Source organism: Juglans microcarpa x Juglans regia, chromosome 2D (genome assembly GCF_004785595.1).
Source record: "Juglans microcarpa x Juglans regia isolate MS1-56 chromosome 2D, Jm3101_v1.0, whole genome shotgun sequence".
Taxonomy (NCBI): domain Eukaryota; kingdom Viridiplantae; phylum Streptophyta; class Magnoliopsida; order Fagales; family Juglandaceae; genus Juglans; species Juglans microcarpa x Juglans regia.
The window spans coordinates 13,690,940-13,709,162 of NC_054596.1; the positions used below are offsets into that span (position 1 = coordinate 13,690,940).

The 18,223-nt window shown below is 36.1% G+C and overlaps 1 long non-coding RNA gene across 1 annotated transcript; it reads left to right on the forward strand.

The window, feature by feature from the left end:
* Positions 1-4,810: 4,810 nt before the first annotated feature.
* LOC121248857 lies at positions 4,811-17,446 on the forward strand. The gene is made up of 4 exons (XR_005937522.1): positions 4,811-5,186; positions 6,322-6,536; positions 16,980-17,024; positions 17,137-17,446. It is a non-coding gene; the product is annotated as an uncharacterized LOC121248857 (long non-coding RNA).
* Positions 17,447-18,223: the final 777 nt, after the last annotated feature.

The following is an 18,223-nucleotide window of genomic DNA, read 5'->3' on the forward strand; positions in this document are numbered from 1 at the left end:
AGAGGAGAGCCCCACGAGCCATGAAATCATAGACGAGAATCATCTCATCTTCACATCTTGATCTTTGCAATATCTGATCAATTGCACGAGATGGACGTGGCAGAGCTGGGAGAGTAGTTCGATTTCTTGATTCTTTTCTTGCATATCTTGCTTGTTTTCTTTTCATTAATCTTGTGAGAGAGTAGCAGACCCATGACAAGTTCTCTGTAGTTTGATTTGTGCATATAATTTCTTGATGTGGGTATTTTTGTAGTTTGATTTGGTTTGGTTTTTGCTTCTATGGGTGATTTTGTTAGGTTCCAATTTGAGAGTCGAGACATCATCTTCACTTCACTTCGTAGGATCAAATCTTCGCTTCTTCACTTCATCTCTGTCTTATTCCTCATGTCTTTAGGGCTTCTGTCGTCTTTGGGTCTCTAACAGATTTTGGCAATAAGAGATTTGCATTTGCCATTTGGATTGATTTTTTTTTTTTGTGTGTGGATATTTTGGCAATCACCTCCGACTTCACGACTCTGACTCCGACTCTAGGAGCTCCGACTTCAATCGGAGTCGGAGTTAGAGTTGGAGTCGGGGGATTTTGACCTAGGGTTTTCATTCCCGAGAAAACTTTCATCTCCATCACATTAAGCATGTGTATTTAATTTGAGAATTATTATTTATCATCTTATATTATATACTAATATGTAATTTATTATTATTATTATTTAAATATATATTTATATATTAATATACTTATATTTGAATAAAAAAATAACAAATCATATATTAACATATAATATAAAATATAATAAATTTCTCATTAATTTTGCCAAGCTCATTTAATATGGGTTTTTGCTGTGGCGACCAAATCTAATAAGGAAAAAGACAACACTAAAACATAGCCCTCCCTCCCTTTTCTCTCTACACACAGCTGCCCTCCCCCCGAACCCACCCTCAAAAAACTTAGATCGAGAGGAGGGAGGGAGTTCCTCCCTCATCCCTCCTCCCTCTTCTCTATAGTTTTTCTTTCATATTTTTGGTTTTGTTCTTTTTTTTTTTTGTTGTTGTTGTTCACAGTAGGATGAAATGTAGAGTTGTTATTCTCTGGAGCCAGGCGACCACCACGCACCCCACCACAAGATTTTCATGGCGCCGATCCTTCAGACAAACGAAGTATCTCGTCGAATGGAGCGGCGCGTGAGCCACACACGCGATTGTTTTGGGACCAGGGCCATCAGTTTCTTCAAACCTGATATTCTATCGTACTTCCAGAGTGGCGCGTGTCCCACCACAGCTCGGTGTTTGCATTCTTTTATTTCCTCTAAGGTTGAAAATGCGGATCTATAGCTTTCCAAGCTATAATTCTCTATTTTTCTATATATATTTTACGTTTTCTATTATTTTCTTTGTTTTAGGTTAAAAAAAACACAATTTTTTGAATTTTTGTCCATAGAGTGTGTCCTCTACTCCATCTTAGACAGAGTGTGTGGTTGTTTAATTCTATCTTAGGACAAAATGTGGAGTTTGTTATATTTATCTTAGGACAGAGTGTTGTCTCTCAACCGATTTGTCTATAGAGAGTTATATCAATGGACTAAATCATATCAGTCATAAAGAAATTTGTGTATTGTGGAGCCTTAAAAGTAATAGTTGGTTTGTATTATGTATATCTCATATCAAAATTGTAACATCCTGTTATGAATGAATGAAGTTTGTTTCATCTTTAAAAAAAAAAAATCTAATAAGGAGCAAATGAAAGGAATGTGAAAAGACGTCTAAGAAGATGGGTATGTATATCTTTTTGGAAAATAATAGGGTTACTATCCTCCTACTATCTATTTACTACTTTTTTTATATTTAGTTTTTTTAATTTTTTATTTTACTTAGTGGTTAATGAAGTTACTATTAGTAAAATTATATATTTTTTTAATTTTTTCTTAATAATTAAGGATGTTAAAAAAATATTTAAAAGAAAATGATAAAAAAAATACATTATAAATAGTAAATGGGTAGTAAAAATATAATAATCCTATCAGTATCCTATTTCTTCCCTCTAAACCTGCATTAATTATGTTGTCATGTTGACATGTCCTGCTATCAATCATTTGTTATGTCACATGTCATCTATCTTGGTTCTGGAGAGTTGACTCATTCAACTTGGCGGATCTCTCCCTTGACCCAGATGGTTGAGCTATAAAATTTATAAATAATAACGAAATAATTTGTGTTGTTTTATAATTTAAAAATGTTAAATTTTATATTTTGTTTAAAAATTTAAAAAATTAGAATGATTAGATAATATTTAGATGAAAATTTTAAAATATTAAAAAATTGAAATGAAAAATTATTTGTATTTGAATGACGTTCAGATGTTAAAACGAAATGAGATGAGAGAATTCAAACCATATTTGAAACATTAGCCCTATTTGAATACAAGAAGTCTTTCATCTCATCTTACCTCATTATTACAATTTTCTTAACTTTTCACATAAAATATAATAAACAATTCTATTTTTTTAAATTTTAAAACAATAATAATATTTAAAAATAATATTTTATTCAACTTTTAACTTTCGTCTCAACTCACTATCCATTACTCTTTCTTATTCCTTTTGTACTATGACTACCTTTTGTGCTATGACTAGATAATCTAGATTGATTGTGACTAGATAGTCTAGATTGATTGCCTTTCGTATTTTTTAAAAGAGAAATACTAATATTGCAAATTGAGTTTGCTCCCTCACTTTGACTGTTTATATATATATATATTTTTTTTATTTAATGATTAAGAAAATGACTTTTAGTATATTGATGCATTTTTTTTTTATTTTTTTAAAATATTTAAATATGTTTAAAAAATATGAAAAAGAAAAAGAATAAAAAAATAAAAAGACAAATTTGTGCTAGGTGGCACGCCCAGCGGTCATTGCTGGACGGCAACCTAACACCACTGTCTTTAAAAAGTAGGAAAAATTACCTTTTCAAATATTTATTTTTAATTTGAAAATAACTTGATCTCAATATATATAATTTGATGTTATTAAAAATGCATATCATTTTCAAGCGTTATTCTTTGAAAAGAGATTTTAGAAGTTCTATATATATATATATATATTTTAAAGTTTAGAAAACTCTATTTTCTTTAAGGAGAAAAACACTCATAGTTAATAAACCCATTACTCTGTCCAACCCTTGAAAGGTTTGTGCTATATATATCACAAATTATTTTTTGAAGTTTGAGAATTATTATTGTTGTGGTTATTTTCTTACTAATTTAACTCGTAAGTTATTACAAACTTTGTCAATGTTCAAGCTAGCTAGTTGGCAGTATTTCTACGTCGACGGATCGCATCCTTTCTCAGAACTCGAAAGCGCGAGAATCCAATTCATAATTAGGAAATGCATCTTTACCGCATCATGCAGTAGTGCTATTAATGGCCGGCTGCATGCATCGCACCAAATCGATCGAATTTCTCGATGACGTCTTAAAAGAAAGCCCTAATAAATCAGCATGCACCCTCTAGCTAGGAATCAAGAAGCATTTCTAGAAGTCATTTTGCTCTCTAGATCAGTGACTGATCAACAACTTTGAGTCATTTTGCCGCATGCATATCAAGATCAAGCAAATTAATGGTCATGTTTATAATTCAGAAGGGGAAAAAAAACCATATCAAAATAGAATTATTCCGGATCAAAAGATAATTGGCTCATTAAAGCATTATCCCCTTCTTTGATATCATTCTCGATCGGAGCATTCTAATGATCCACCATAGAATTAATTAAGTCCGCTAAATTTGTTAAGTGGCCCTTTAGAAAGAATACACCCCCTTTAATAATTAAGTTGCTTTATTCGAGAGTTCATGACTTTCATATGATCTGGTTATATTCTGCTTGACTTATACGCAAGTATTAACAATATTGTAAATATATAAATCATTTTATTTGAGAAGGGTTGGCCATATTCTACGTCTAATTGGTTTGTTAAGTTCATGAACGATTTGTGGGGGAAAAAAAAAAAGATTATGATCAACAATCAAAGCATATAACTTGTATAAAGCTTAACATCGTATAAGCTCATATTATAAGTTTATTTTTATTATTTTTAACTTTACAATAAGAAAAATATCTTATTTAATACATTTGTATTTATCAAAGGATGTATAACCTTTCCAATAAAGAATCATTTGGGTCCCAATTGTTTTTTAAATTTTGTAATTTTTTACAAGGGAGGCAAGTTGGGGGTTTGAAATTTGAGAAATATTACAGATATAAAGAAATTAAATAAAAATAAATTTATAAAATGACGTGATTTCATGTAATCTGTTAGATTTACTTTATGATAAAAATAATTTTACAATCTAAAGTACTTATCATATTAAATATTATATATTCTGTGCAGTGGCCAGTAAGTAGTACCCCTTGCCCCCTTGCCTCCGCCATTGTTACAACAAGCACCAATATTCATTTGATCATTTTGCTTACCAGTTAGTTACCAGGCCAGGCCCCACGAGTACGAGATGCTGCTGCTCATCGGTTCATCGTAATTAATCGTTGTCTAGATCTCTTTATTATCAATGCATGAAATTAGTTTTACTTAAAGGCTTCTAGAGTACTAAAGCACGGTTCAAGCTGCGCCTATATTCCTATCTGAATCCCACATTCGTATTTGGTTCTTTTCTGCTCAACTTTTCAGCAATGGAGAATTTTAGAAGTGGAAATCCCTTCTAGCCTCCACGACCTATACTGCCCTGGCCAGTTCCTATATATTCTCTTACAGCTTGTAATGTTCCTTGAGTAGTACTAACTACATACATATATATATATATAGAAGTACAAAAACTAACTTCGAAAAAAAAGGTTCTTAATTTCTATAATTGAATAACAGCCCCCAGAAACATACCCAATTCATTAGAATGCCTTTTAATCCTCTACCTAACGACCCCAACCCAAGTATCGATCAGAGAAGTGTTCCGGGGAAGGACAACATCCAAACAGACACCAACGACACATCAATCCCACTCCTGCACATGTTAATGTTAGATCAATGCCTCCGCCTTCAGAGCCCACCGGCTCTGCACTAGTACCGAGGATCAAGAGCAGCCCATCACGTGAAAGTCAGATATTGTCGCAAGAGCAGAAGCAGAACCAGCAAAAGCGTGCTGATCTTATTATAAATTCTCAGGCAGAAAACAAGAAGATGGATGGTAGATTGCTAAACTTTGATCTTTTCTTCAATATTCAAATTTAATCAATTTATTCAACTTATAATTATTAGTGCAAGGTGTTTGTTGGGCTCTTTATTAATGTGTGAGTTGAGTTCAATTATCAAACAAACGATATTTCGGATGTTCACGCGCGTAAGATTAAAACTCATGTCGTACTAAAGTACAGAGGGCTTGCATCTTATATTTTAACTCATGCAGACGTTCTTGCTAAGCAGATTTCTTCTATGATCTCTTTAATTAATTTATGAGCGGGAAAAATTCTTCTTCTTTCTGGTGTTCATATTATTATCACTTAAAATGCATCGTTTGGATGTTGAGATGAAATGAAAAATCTGTAAATAGTAGTAAAATAGTTTGTAAATAGTAGTGAAATGATTTGAGTTAAGATATTTTATTGGATTTTGAGAAAAGAGAGAGACAAAGTTAAATAAAAATATTATAAAGTTAAAATATTGTTAGAATATAATTTTTATTTTGAGATTAAATAAGTTGAATTATTTTTTGTGTTTTATTTGAAAGTTTAAAAAATGTGTAATGATTAAGTAATGATTAAATGAAAAAACGGAAGATTTGAAATTAAAAATTATTTGTATTTGAGTGATGTTTAAAAAAAAAAAAAAAGATAAAATAAGATAGGATGAGATTGACTGAGATCACTATCCAAACGAGTCCCAGGACTCCTAATTTTTAATACTCTCAACGAATTACCCATCCCCCTTTGAGCTAGAGATGATCCCGTGCATGCAGTACTAGTCTTGGACATGAATGCCGGAATGTTGCAAAACAATTAGCAGGAGAGCTCCTCAAGTGTGAAAGCATCATTAGTACTGTGCTAAAGCCTAACATACCAATTTATATACAGCGAAACTTCTAGTTTTATGTTAGAATTTTCTACTTGAAAAATCTCTCATCTTTGTTTTGTTTTGTTTTGTGGACTACCTCGATCTGTTTGTTTTTATTTAATGTTGTATTATTAATATGGGAATTAAACAACGTGAAAAGAAAACGCTGATTTTGTTTCATGAAAAAGAAAAAAGAGATTAAAAAAAAAAAGCTTCATTAAAAAGATGATGACCATCGATCTGCTATATATCTGACATCTTTGGACACGCAGATATGCCGAAAGCACAACAGAAAGACGAACCACAACATGAATATCCCGACAGGGACGATGGCAAAACCCCATCTATTAATTATACTCCTGAAACTGCTGCCCTGGGCCTGGCGTGAGCATTCAAGTTACCATATCGGTGGTACCAGATCAACGTAAAAGTTTGAACGTTAATATTCCTACAACATTTTCGGTGAATGGCAATTGGAACGAAAACGGTATATCACTAATTCTAATTTATAATATATATATATATATATATATATATATTTATATTGATCGATTATAAGTTTATATATTGATATTTTCGTGTTTATTTTATTAACGATATTTTTATATATTTAGGTTAAATACAGAACTAACTAGCATCATCTTGATCAGTGTTGCACGATTATCCTTTTGCTTCATGGACTTTTATAGTCTCCTTCACGAGCTTTTGCTAAATTATCAATAAGCTGGTCTTTTGTTAGATTTATGTTAATTAATCTATCAAAAACCAAGATGTTGATCACATGGTAGCCTATATGGTTAAAAAAAGAGTATTGTTAAATATAGTTGTAGAGTGTGTAAGTCTCACGTATTTCTTTTTGAAAAATAGTGGGATCTACTATTAAAAAATTAATTTTTTCGAGTATGTATCATCTTTACAACTCACTTTTTTTTTTCAAAAGAAGTGCACGAGACTTACATATATTTCGTGTATTGCAAATATTATTTCCCTTAATAAATAATATAAATGCAAAATTAATACATAACAGATCAAAATAAAATGCAGATAAACTTATAAATAAACAGACTGAAAATTATAAGGATTAAGAAGTAGCAAACCGAAGATAGTGCAAAGCTAAAACAAGAAAGCATTAATGATCAAACTCAAACTAGTCTATTGTAAAAAATGATATAGTTAACGATAGGATTATCGTAACAAGCTCTAGTGTAAAATCAATATAAATATTATATATTGATATTGAAAAAGTCTTCTTGCAAGTGAGTTTGCGCACCAAAACGTGTACCGATGCTGACATATAAGGCATTCGTTTAATGAATCGATGTGAATTGAGACGAAAATGATTTTCATGAGATAATAGACCTTATTCTTCTATTTAAATTTTTCTTTTTTTGTTTTTCTTTTCAATAAAAAAAGTCATGTTAGCGTCGGTACACAATTTGGTTTGCCAGATCGCTTGTACCTAGCAAAGCTCTGACTTGGATTTGCCTTCTAACTTCCAAGTATCAAATATGCGTCTCGCAGCTACTCCCCACCTATGTTAGTTTAGGCGAGGAGAGTGGACCATTCCCTTTGCCGAAGGTAGAGATTTGAGAGGAGAAACTTCCTCCTCTTCATTTTATTTTATAATAATTTGTTTAGGGTAATACTACTATATTCCTTAATTTATACCAATTACTTTCTTTCTTGATGTGCAGGTCACTTGGCCTATTAAAAAAAATTAAAAAATATATATTTAAAATAAAATGACTCTAAATTACATAAAAAGAAGAAGAAGAAGAAGAAGAGGAGTAAAATCCTATATTCCTTATACTTTTTTATATTTGTGTTTTCAATATTTTTAACTTTTTTAATAAGTTAAGTGGCAGTGTCACATCAAGAAAGCATAGTGGGTGGTATAAATTAGCTAGGGGCATAGTAGCATTTTCTATTAGTTTAGGCTTCTTTTTTTTTTTTTCTTGTTTTTGGATTCTTGTTTTATATGTTTTTTTCTTAATTTTATATATATATTTTTTTACTTTTTTTTATTTATATATAATGTTTTTATAATTTTTTGTATTGCATGTCTATGTTTTGTAGAATATTTGGGACTTCTACATTTTTGTGTTTTCATTTATCTTATTGATATCTTTTAAAAAACGACCTTTCAAAGACATTTTCTCATTTTTCGTTAAAATTTTATTTTTATATTTTTTTCTAAATTATTTTCCTTTTTCAACCATGGTACATGTTGAATTAGGGTGGTACAAAAATAGAGGAAACTGGCCATCTTCGATGTGAACCGGCCACATGAGTACGAAACAGTCGAAACTGGTAGAGAATTGGTCGGTTAACAGTAGAAATATGCAAAAACCTTCGTTGGCTGGTTCAATCCCAGTTTGGTTCAAACTGCCAAACCGGCCAATCATATATATATGTATATATATTTTATATTGAGTCCGGCTTCTCTGCCGTCCAGAGTAGCCCGCTCGGTTTGACCGCAAAGCAATTTTTGAGTTTTTACTTTTTCTTTATTTTTCTTTTCACATTTTTTAATATATTTAAATATTTTAAAAAAATAAAAAATACACCAATATACTTAAAATCACTTCCTTAACCACTAAATAAAAAATAATAATTTTTTTCCCGAACAGTATACTTGAGCTGTAATAGGGAGGCGGTAGAGTAGGCTTTCACTTTTATATTATACGTATATAAAATATCCTTGTTTTAGACATGACGTTTATAAAACATCTAGTGGGTTGTTGCTTAGGATTTTTTTTTTTATTTGTAATGTGTGTTAGCATCTAGTGGAGTGTTTTTTTTTTTTTTTTTTTTTTTTTTTTTTTTTTTTTTTTTTTTTTTTTTTTTTTAAGTTATCTAACAATTAGTATAGTGGTTACTAGTTAGTACTTACACCATCACGGCTATTAACGTCGTGTTTCGCACGCCTCTGGCCCGAGTTCTAGAAACTCAAATTTTTTGAGCTGTCACATGCACACTTTAAGTAAACACAGATATGGTGGTGGCTGGAGAGTCTCCGATGCTAAAGTTAAAATATTTTCTTAATAGTTTGTGCGTAAGTTTAGAGGAATTCAAGACAGTTCTTTGTACATGGGGATTGACTTTTATAGTAGGTTTTTTTTTTAATGAGACACCCTGTCCCTGACTTTGAGGATCCAATGTCATTTCCACTGTTCGTTTGTTAATAGCCTTTAATAAGGTGTGACTTTTAGAGCGATGCCATTATTGTGGCGTCAAGTCCGGGTAGTGGTGTCTTTAATGCAGTGTGGCTTCCTGGCTTACTTTATCCTACGAGCATTCCCCGTTAAATATCTCCGTGCCTGTTTGTCAGTAGATCGAGGGTTTTTCACGTTTCCCGCCTACCTACCTCTGTAGGTTTCAGAGGGTAGGGTGTCCTTGCGCAGATGAAGTAGCTTCATTGTCGGCGAAAGATGTTAAAAATTGAGCTTACCATAACGAAAGAGCAGGCTGAGTTGGCCCATAATGATGCCCTCGTTGCGTTGGCAGAGAGGAGCTCGGTTGAAGGGTTAGTCGATGTACTCACATTGAAGGTGGCGATTCTTGAAGGGTCGCTGGGTCAATTGGATAAAGATCACCAATCCCTTTCCGAAGCCTTGAATGGGCAGGAAGACTCATTGGCGGTCACCCAAGCCACCACTAACCAAGAGAAGGGAAGGGCTGACCAGGCGTTTGACAATTTAAACAAAGTTGAGAAGAGGTTGGCGGCCCAGGAAGTGGTCATCGAAGATCTGCGGAGCAACCTGTCTTAAGTTGAGGACATCGTTCCCCACTTAGAAGGGTAGCTAGGTCGGTTTTGTTCGTTCATGACTAGGCTTAGCCATACGGATACATTGAATGTCTTAAGAGGATGGGGGACTACGTTCTGGAGAACCCTTAGGCAGACTCATAAGCCCTAGAGGCACACTTAAAAGCCCTCGACTCCAGTGAACTCCCTCCAGACCCTAACATGCTCGAGCATGGTTGCAACTTGGGCAGGGACCTTCCGTCCTGACTCTGATGCCCCTGATCTCGATCCTAACTTGCCAGCACTAGACCCCAACATTCTTGAGTGAGACTCGACTCTAACACCCCAGCATTAGTCCTTGTTCATGTCGCTCTGTTTGTAAGGTTTAGACACATTATCTGCTTGTATACTTGTAACTTATTAATAAAATGTCTTTTTTTTTTCTTGGTAATTTGCTCTCTCTCTCTCTCTCTCTCTTTTCAATGCTCTCTTTCCCTTTAATTTTTCCTCTTCGGCTTGGCGGGCCCAACGCAAGGGATAAATCACCTCTAGGGGGCGAGGGATGCGATTCTTATGTCGCGGCCTTTTTCACCGGTGTTGTAGACTAGGGTAAGAGGTGGGGCAAGTCCGTAGGGACATGGTGCTGGACAACCCTGGTCTTCCCGTCAGCCTCTTAATTGAGGCAAGGGAAGAGGTGAGTCTGTGGAGACACGGCACTCGGCTTCCTCGATTTTCTCATCGGTCTCATAGGTTGATAAGTCTGTGGAGGCATGGTGACGCCTGGAATCCCAGCTACTTGAGGGTATTGATGATGTATATATTTCCTCTGGACCAGGCGGCATTGGAGCGCAAGGCCTTGATAGGGAAGGTGTTGATGCCAAGGATACTCGTAGGCTACCCTACTAGCGCCTATCCACCTAGCTAGGCACCACCCTTCTGCTATCAACACACTTCTTGTTAGGTGGAGTTTGGGAGGATTCCAAGGCTTTATATGCTTGGTGTCCCATCGTTGGAAATGCCGTTATGCCTGTTAGTCTAAACCCGTTTTCCACCGGGGAAAGGGTTAGAGGTCTAGCTCGCCCCTTTAATTCTCCTGAGGAGGTAGTATGTCAGATGGCTAAGAAGGTGGTTCACTCTTCACCGTGGGACTTGGTTCCACTACATTGAGTCCAATGTGTTGTTGGGAAAAATAACCAAGTTAGATTAATCTATCCTCGACCTACGAGTGCTGAATTTGTAAACTTGAGTTGTTTCGCTGGAGACGCGCAACGTTAATTACTTGGCGTTCCGTTTGGTGGAGAGGAAGTTGGGGGGGGGGGATTTCAAAGTGCCGCTCATTAGGCATCTTGTTGTTGGAGATGGTGTAGTGTCCGGTAGTCAAATGGTTAAACCCGTTTTCTGCCGGGGGAGGGGTCGGAATGCCTTAGGACAAGTCCACTCCTTTGGTCTCCAAATGAGGCAATTTGTCGGATGGCCGAGAAACTGGTTTGCTCTTCACTATGTGGGGGTGGGGTAAGTCACATGGCAGTTTGAGACTAGACCCACTTCCACCTGTTGACCTCATAGGAAAGGTAAGTGTTGGGTCAGACTAGTGTTGATACTACTCTTTGTCGTGGCAGATATCAGGGTAATTTGTCAGGCAACCAAGAGGCTGGACCCGTTCTGCGTTGTGGGAGGGGTGAGTTGGCCTTAAGGCTCATCTCACCCTCCGTCTCCCGCAGGGAGGTAAGTTACAGGGAAGTTTGGGACTGGACCCATTTCCGTCTATTGATGCTCACAAGGAAGTTAAGTGTCAAGCAGTCGAGGGCTGGCCTGCTCTCCACTGTGAGAAGAAGAGAGCAGCCTGGCGTAACTCATCCCTTTGGTGCCTTGCAAGGAGGTAAGTAGTCATTGATGGAGATTTCGTTGGTAGAGATACGCTAATGGAGATCATGTCAGTGGAGATCGCGTTGGTGGAGATCGTGTCGACGGAGCTTACATTGGTGGAAATTATGTTGATGGAGATTACGTTGATGGAGATTATGTTGGTGGAGATTAAGTTTTATTCCTGAAAAGTCACATTCTCATTAATAGAATTTACATATTGATGCAAAAATGTAAATTACAAGTCATAAGGTTCCTTCGTAGTGAAGCTTCCGCAAACGCTTGGCGTCTCGTGGGCATGAACCATGTGTAACGTGCGACCTTTTGGCTTCAATTCTTGTGCATAACACTCCTGCACTAGGACCTATTCTCCTTGAACTTCTCCCACCCCCTCAGCGGTTGGGAACTTCATTTTCAAGTGGTAGGTCGACGTTATTGCCCTTAAGTTGTTGAGGGTGGGTCGATTGATTATGGCGTTGTATGATGAAGAGGCCTTCACCACCAAGAAATCAACTATGACAGAGGCGTTGGGGGGGGGGGGCATTGCCCACTAAGACGGACAGTGTGATGATTCCGACTAGCTGGACCATATCCTCGTAGAAGCCCTTTAGTGGCATGGGGGCTAGTTGGAGTTGGGAAGCATCTATTCCCTGTGTAAAGCCTTCACAGAACAGGATATCTGGGGAGTTGCCATCGTCGATAAGGATCCTCTGAGTAGTGAAGTTGAAAACCAACATAGTCATCATCGAGGCATCGTTGTGCGGATAGAGGACCCCTTCCTTGTCGTCCTCTCCAAAGGAAATGATTGGGACTGGGTCATTCCTTCTGTACTTGGTGGGGCGGCCGTCGAATACACCTCTTAGTATCTTACCCACTTGGCATGCGCTTTTTGCTCAAATGAGTTTGCGCCTCCACCAACAAAGCCTCCCATGATGGTTCTGATCTCCCTTAGCGACGGTCCTCCTTGATGTGGTGCACCGGGGTGATCGCAATGGGGTCCTTGAGAGGCTACTCTCTGATCCTCTCCATACTTCTTTCCCGTGACCTCTTCCTCTATTCCCACTCTGGCCTTTGAGTGGGAGGGTATTGCGGCCTTGACTGCCCAGCCTGCTTTTTTTCTCTTTCAAGAAAAGGCAATCGTCGGTGCTGTGGGTGGGGGACTGGTAGTAGGTGTAATAACGGTGGCTGGCGCTCTTATAGTTGTCCTCTTAGGCTGGCTGGTGGTCATCTTTCTTGATGGCGAGCGCCGACCAATCAAATTGAAGGCCCGGGGCTTTCGTAAAGGCTTCTTCCCTCCTGTTGTGTCTTGGCCCTTTCTCCGGCTTCTCGCTAGCCTTGCCCTTGGTCGGCACCTTAGCCTTTTTCTCAGCTTGTTCTTGTTCTCTCCTCCTTAGCTTCGTATGGCCCGAAGTGTATCGTCGGCATTGATATAGTTTTCGGCTTGGTCCATGAGTTCTCACAAGGTGGAGGGATTTCTTCGTGCCAGCTCTGCCATTAACTGGGATCTGGCCACACTTCTCCCAAGAGGGCCGCTAGAGTTATCTTCTCGTTCTAATTGTCCGTAGTCATCCGTTCTTTGTTAAACTTGGATAGGTATGCCTTTAGGCTATCGTCTTCCCCTTACTTGATGGTGAGGAGAAATATTGCGTGGCGTCTCCTTCTCCGGCTCGCCATAAACTGTGTGTGGAATAGACAAGCCAGCTCCCTGAAGCTGTCTATGGACCTGGGTGCCAAAAACCTGAACCGTACTCTTTCTGGCCCCATCAAAATTAGCAGGAAGGCCTTGCAAGCTACTTCTCCCAAGAAACCATGCAGAGTCATGTGGGCTCTGAAGGTTTTCAGGTGTTCGAAGGGATCTCTAGTTCCATCGTACATGTCCATGAGAGGCACCTGAAACTTTGGTGATAGGGGTATGACCATCACCTCCTCGCTGTATGGGAGGCCTGTGCTGGTGAGCAATTGGTCTACCGATGACGATGTGCCCATCTTCCTAGCCATATCTTCGTACTTTCCTTTGAGGTTACGCAATTCGTCCCGCATGTTTTTCTTTCTTCCTCTACATTTCCTCCTTCTCCTGCATTCCTAGATCCCACATGTTCGTTGTAGCTTGGTTCCGCTTCATTTTCTAGCTCGTTGGTGGCCGCTTTGAGTGTCTCATTTTTCTTTCAGAGGGTCTTTACCTCGATAGTTAGTTTTCCCACCAATTGTTCCAGTGCGGCGAGCCTCGCTTCCATGTTTGTTGATGTTGTTTCTTCATGTCCCTGAGTTGTTTGACAATGGGTTGTTGCAGGCATACGAAGGATACATGAAGTCTATAGAGATCTCACAGACGGTGCCACTGTTAATGTCATGTTTCGCATGCCTTTGGGCCGGGTTCTAGAAACTTGGGTCTTCGTGTTATCACCTGCACACTTTAAGCAAACACGGAGAATGGGGACCTTGGTGGTGGCTGGGAAGTTTCCGATACTAAAGTCAGTATATCTCCTTGTTAGTTTGTGTGTAAGCTTAGAGGAATCCGAGATAATTCCTCGTACCGAGATATTAGCTTTTATACTAGGTTTTTTGAATGGGACACCTCGTCCCTGACTTTGAGAATCTGATGTCCTTTCCATTGTTCGTTTGTTAGTAGCCTTTAATGAGGTGTGGCTTCTGGAGAGGCGTGGAGTTTGGGTAGTGGTGTCATTAATGCGGTGTGGCTTCCTGACTTACTTTATCTTACAGGCGTTTCCCATCAAACCTCTCCATGCCTGTTTGTCAGGAGATCGAAAATTTTTTACATTTTTTGCCTACCTGCCTATACTGGTTTAAGAGGGCGGGGTGTCCTTGGGGCAGAGTCAGGTTGGCGAGCCTTATCTGTCCCTTTCCGTTCATTTTTTTTGTACGTGGATTGCTTTTGGGGTGGGCCTTGCTTGCGGGCCGGGTACCATGAAGAGGCCCATTGACTCCCTTGGAGGAGGATCGTCGGCCTTGGCTGGGCTATCTGACTCACTTCCTAGTGGTTCCTCATGGACTTGCCCTACGGGCTGATAAGGGAGAAAAATCCCTTACAACGGCATTACTATTTTACTATTGTTAATTAAATTTTTTTTAACCTAAGGCTAACATTACAAATGACATTAAAATTAAAATGAAATTGGATATTTAAAATGAATTTTAAAAGCTCAACAAATTAAAATTTGAAATCAACTAAAAAAATACCTAAAAAGATCTTGGATTAAGCTAAAAAGGCCCAAAAGAAAAGGCCCAAACCGGCCAAACCGATCGAGAACAACCACTTTCACCCCTTTTATATTGATTGATTTCAGCCAGTTTTCACAAGGAAACATCACCGGTCGGTCGGTTTCGATTTGGGGCCAAAACTGAATTGACCGGCCCCAAACCGAACCGACTGATTCGGTTTACAATCCTATGTTGAATTACATTAGTATTTACGTTAGATTAGTTAACTAGAATTTGAAAGAAGTAGTTAATTGAAAAAAAATGTAAAATCAAGGGAGCGAAACAATAATATTAAAATCTCAAGAAACAAATTAAGGTGGTATATATATTTCAAAAACCTAATTTACGTTTATTTATTTGTTTATTTATATATCTTATATTTTATTCATTCGATGCTATTTCTTCATTATAGTGATACCCAACAATACTCCACAATCAGTTCCAAAGCCTCAAGGTGATATATATATTTCAAAGACCTAATTTAGGCTTATTTATTTGCTTATTTATATATCTTATATTTTATTCATTGGATGATATTTCTTTATTCTAGCGATACCCAACAACACTGATCCACAAGCTGTTCCAAAGCCTCAATTAAGGTGGTATATTTTAAAGACCTAATTTATAGTTTATTTATTTGCTTATCTATATATCTGATATTAATTTTATTAATTCGGTATTATTTCTTCATTTTAGTGATACCCAACAACACTCCACAAAAAGTTCAAAAGCCTCAAGGTGGTAGACTCCAAAAACCTAATTTATAGTTTATTTATTTGCATATTTATATTTTTGATATTTTATTCATTCGATGTTATTTATTCATTCTAGTGATACCCAACAAAACTGATCCACAAGCTGTTCCGAAGCCTCAAGGTGGTATAATATATATATATATATATATTTAAAAAACCTGATTTATAGTTTATTTATTTACTTATTTATATTTTTGATATTTTATTCATTCGATGTTGTTTATTTATTCTAGTGATACCCAAAAACACTGATCCACAAGCTGTTCCGAAGCCTCAAGTTGGTATATTTCAAAGACCTAATTTATAGTTTATTTTTTGGCTTATTTATATATCTGATATTTTATTAATTCTTTATTATTTCTTCATTTTAGTCATACCCAACAACATTCCACAAACAGTTCAAAAACCTCAAGGTGGTAGACTCCAAAAACCTAATTTATAGTTTATTTATTTGCATATTTATATTTTTGATATTTTATTCATTCGATGTTATTTATTCATTCTAGTGATACCCATGAACAACACTCTACAATCACTTCCAAAGCCTCAAGGTGGTATATATATTTAAAAACTGATTTATAGATTATTTATTTACTTATTTATTTTTTTTATATTTTATTCATTCGACGTTGTTTATTTATTCTAGTGATACCCAAAAACACTGATCCACAAGCTGTTCCGAAGCCTCACGGTGGTATATTTCGGAGACCTAATTTATAGTTACTTTATTTGCTTATATATATATATATATATATATATATATATATATGATATTTTATTAATTCGATATTATTTCTTCATTTTAGTGATACCCAACAACACTCCACAAACAGTTCCGAAGCTCCAATTAGGTGGTATATATATGTCAAAAACCTAATTTATAGTTTACTTATTTACTTATTTATATATATGATATTTATTAATTCGATATTATTTTTTCATTTTAGTGATACCCAACAACACTCCACAAATAGTTCCGAAGCCGCAAGGTTAGTACTCCAAAAACCTAATTTATAGTTTATTTATTTGCTTATTTATATTTTATTCATTCGGTATTATTTCTTCATTCTAATGATACCCAACAACACTTCACATGCAGTTCCCATGCCTAAAGGTCGTATATTCCAAAGTCCCAATTTATAGTCACTACAAGAAAATTGCTTATTTGTGGTCAGTTAATTCTAGCGAAATGACTATTTACAGCTAAAATGAGTTTGTTTTGGTTACAAATAGTCTTTTCGTCTCAATTAAATGGCCACATAAATCCGTTTTTCTTGTAGTGAGTTTATTTATTTTCTTATTTAGTTATCTAATATTTTATTCATTTGATATTATTTCTTCATTCTAGGGATACCCAACATCACTCCACAAATAGTTCCGACGCCTCAAGATGGTATATTCCAAAGATAGTATTATCTAATTTTTTATTTTATTTTTTTATTTTTGTTAGATTGTGCATTCACTAAAACAAAATTCTGATTCTGGGCACAGAATCTTTCTGCCAGCGTTGCCAAAAGCTCTGCTCCATTTTGTAAATAAAAATATGAATAAGCTAGTAGTGGTGGATCATGTTATGCAGCTATTGAAGGAGACAAGTTGTATAAGGTGTGATATTCGTTGAACAGATAATGTAAAAATAGAAGTGCAGATTCAGAGGCTTGTAAAACGTCCTTGATTCAGTTTGCTCGATCTTCTTATATCATGATAGTTTGATCAGTGATATTGTTTTTTGGTTATGAAGTTTAGGGGTGCTTCATGTTTTTTATATTCATCTACATATACAGCTCAATGCTTCAGTGTGAAAAACTCTGATAGCTGCTTGGTTTTTCCAACTAAATTGATCTGAATATTGCTTCTGTCTGTCATATGAAAAACATCGCTGTGTGTCAGTAGAGAAGAAAATCTGGGTGTGGAGTTACCAAGAATGAAAGACTAGAAGCCTCTTGTATTGAATAATGCCGAAACTGTCCAAATGTCCTAGTGTCGAAAAATAAAACTAATACAAGTATTTATACTAAGCTAAATAAATCAGCCTAAAAAACAATAGAGATGAAATACAAATGAAATGTAAAGTAAAATACAAATGAATGTAAAGTATAAAATAAAAATACAAGTACACGTGTAAAAACTATTTTACATCTTAATACCTCCTTTAAGATGGAGAGTAAATGGAATGAACTCCAATCTTGGTGTTTAAAAACTAAAATTGTTGAGAGCCAAGGGGTTTGGTAAGAACATCTACAAGTCGATGCTGGGAAGAAAGATAAAATGTTTTGATGACTCCAGCTTGTATTTTGTCTTGTATTAAATGACTATCTAACTCTATGTGCTTAGTTCATTCATGAAAATCTGGATTGACAGCGATGTGTAAAGCTGTTTGACTTTTACAAAAAAGTTGAGCACTATGAGAATGAGAAACGTGAAAATCAAATAGAAGAGTTAGAAGCCAAACTATTTCACAAGTAGTGGATGTCATGTTTCTATATTCAGCCTCAGCTGAAGAGCCAGAAACAATTTGTTGTTTCTTAGTTTTCCAAGAGATCAATGAATAACCAAGAAAAACACAAAAACCAGTGGTAAATCTTTTGCTAT